Genomic DNA, 2,934 nt, shown 5'->3' with positions numbered 1-2,934 from the left:
AAAATTTAAAACAGAGGGAATATGATTAGATAATTTAAACATCTTTAAGAGTACAGCTAATTGTGGTTTAGACTGGAAAAAACTGTGAATAAACAGTTCAAGTATCTTTCTTGGAAATACAATTTCATATCAATTAACAATTTAAAATCCTCTGCTTAAGAAAGGGCTTGGTATGGTAATAAAAAATAAAAAAAAATTTATTTGGGTATGACTCACTATTTTTAATATGTGGAAAATAGTATAAACCCAAAAATATCTCTTTATGCTTTACTGCCATTGCTGCAGAGTATAAAATTATTAAACTTGAAAAGATAGGCCTGTGACTTATTTCTAAAATTCTGGGAAGTTTTAGTCCTGGTTGCCCCAATTTAGGCTGATATAATCAGATTCTACCTATTATACCTAGAAGGGTGTCCAGAAAGGCCTTCTACCGACTGGCTTTACAAATAGATGCCTTTTCATTTTGTCCTGAGATTTAAACCTAGGAATCCACGACTGACTTCTTTAATCAGGTTAACTGAGCCTTTCCCTGTGAAACATCTAATCACTACCTATAGTAAAAATTCAATTATAAACAAGAAGTTTCATAATTTGAAAATTTTCTAAAAAGCTTAAATGAGTTGCTCTTCTTAATAATGACTGCCTTGTATACCACATAACAGCCTCTGGACCCCATGAGAGCTCTAGAGCAAATATTGTAAAAAACCTAAGCATTGTGTCCAATGCTCACAGTGGGAAACCAACTATCGATTTAATTACAACTTTATTACTTACCATTTAATTTGGTTCCTACAAAGCTGATGTTCCTTCAGGGAATACAAAAAATTATGTTCTAATTAAAGTATATGTGTACATTCAAAGAAGGACAGGAATCATTTTACTTCTGCAATTCCTCACTTCTGAATGGACATAAAGATGCTTCATTCTCCACACCCACACAGGGTAATCTCACAGTATGTGTGGTATTCCTATTAAATTATAGGCTTTTATCGAATGGTTTTATTTCAAGTTAAAGAAAATAAAATCTCCAAAGATGAATAGTGATTGAAACAGGATAAATTTTATTTTGACTTCAAAACATTTACATTTTTAGGTGTAACATATTTCGTTTGGCTGTTGAATATAATCCCGCAGTCAGTGTTATTCAGTCATTCACATCCATAGTTTATTACCAAACACAGAGATTTGTCTTTTCATATCCAAATTATCTTTAGTTTCGCTTCTCGGCAAGTGCAAATCATCCTTAGTTTCTCTGAGCATCTCTCAGAGCATTTTCTTTCTCTATGTCTTCTCCATTCTCTGCTTTCCTAAACTGTTCTAATAGTTATCGATGTATTTTTATTTTTATTTTATGAATTGGTGCATCTATGGTACTCTATTTTTTGGGTTCTGTTTTCAGTTGGTGTTTGGCATCTAATGAACAGGTAGATTGAGATCCACACACAGAGAAATTTTTGAGTCAATAGTATGACAAGATGTCACCACTTATTGTTGCAGCTACAAATGAAAACATAAACAATGGGCCTAAACAAGGAAAAGAAGGGCAAATCCAGAGAGAGAAATGCCATCAGGGTGCGTTCCCTTGCTCCTCCATATTTCTGAGCTCTTCCTCTGGGTGAGGCTGTGCTGAGGCCATGCACAAAACAGAGACAGCAGATGACTCTTTCAATAAGGAACTTTCTGGATAACAAGCTAAACCCTGCACAATTTTGATGACGATTAAAGAAAGAACATATCACCAGGTAAGATTTATGTAGATAGGGGTGTCTATCATTGTTTATCTCCCACTACACCTCACCTTGCCCTGTTACCAATGAGAAGAGTCAATGGAATATAAAAGCAAGGGCAAGATGACCTTGGTCCTCGGGCCACAAAGGTGTCATCCACCTGCTGGTAGAAATAAAGACGATCTGAAGGAGGCAGAGAAAGCAGAACCCCCCATCTTTTTCCCAGTGAAGACTGGGAAATGGGTTGAGGTGGCTGTACTATGGGCCCTTAAATTGGTCCCCCTTCTCATCACCTTCTTCCAGAGCAAAAGAAGTGCTGGAAGGGCCTCAATAGGTTGTGCTGGGTTATTGAGAGCAAAAAAAGGAAGATAGAGAAGAGAGTGGAGGAAGGGAAGGAAGAAAGACAAGAGTGCTTCAGTGGTTCCAGGCTATGATGTGATATGACTTTCAGAAGGAGAGAACAGAACACTTGTAGCAAAAATTTTACTAACATGAATTATAGGCCTCATGTAAAGAAAGAGCCCAAACTATACATGTAAAGAGCCTGGCAAAAATTAAGGAAAAACTATTAAAAAATAAGTAAACATTTAGAAATTTTTTTTATAGATTTTTTAAAAGAAAGAGAAAAATACTTAAATCAGAAAACATTTTTCTATAAAGAAATAAATCATGTTTTTTTTGACTTTTAGTCTATAAAAGCACTGTACCAAAAAATAAAAAAAGGAACAGAGTATACAGAAACAGGATAAGAAGAAAATGAATATGACACCTAAATCACATAAGTTCCATTAGTTATATCACTCAATGAAGCTTTACTATAAAAAATGGGTCTATGATCATGCTACCCTGAACAAGCCCAATCCCGTCTGATCTTGGAAGCTAAGTAGGGTCGGGCCTGGTTAGTACTTAGTTGGGAGACCACCTAGGAAGAACAGGTGCTGTAGGCGTAAAAAATAAAAAAAAAATAAGGGATTGTAAACTGACAGGGTCCTTGCAATCTGTGAGGCCAATCAAGGGTTGCCTTGCCTAAAAAAAAAAGAAAAAATAAAAAAGAGAATGACAAGAAGTGAAATTCAATAGGTAGTTTCATTTTTTAGGTTTTAATAGGAAATATTACAAAATGTTCAGAGGCTCAAAAATAAAAAAAAATCTATAACAAAGTAACTTCACATTCATAAATGTAAAACAAGAATCACAATTTATTTAA

General features: G+C 34.7%; 1 pseudogene; it reads left to right on the top strand.

Annotated features, from left to right (window-relative positions):
- Positions 1-2,555: 2,555 nt before the first annotated feature.
- On the top strand, positions 2,556-2,674 carry LOC112482143 (annotated as a pseudogene).
- The last annotated feature ends 260 nt before the right edge of the window (positions 2,675-2,934 follow it).

This window comes from Pteropus alecto, unplaced genomic scaffold (assembly GCF_000325575.1).
Source record: "Pteropus alecto unplaced genomic scaffold, ASM32557v1 scaffold256, whole genome shotgun sequence".
In the NCBI taxonomy this organism is placed as follows: domain Eukaryota; kingdom Metazoa; phylum Chordata; class Mammalia; order Chiroptera; family Pteropodidae; genus Pteropus; species Pteropus alecto.
This window is presented reverse-complemented; position numbering and strand designations above follow the sequence as displayed.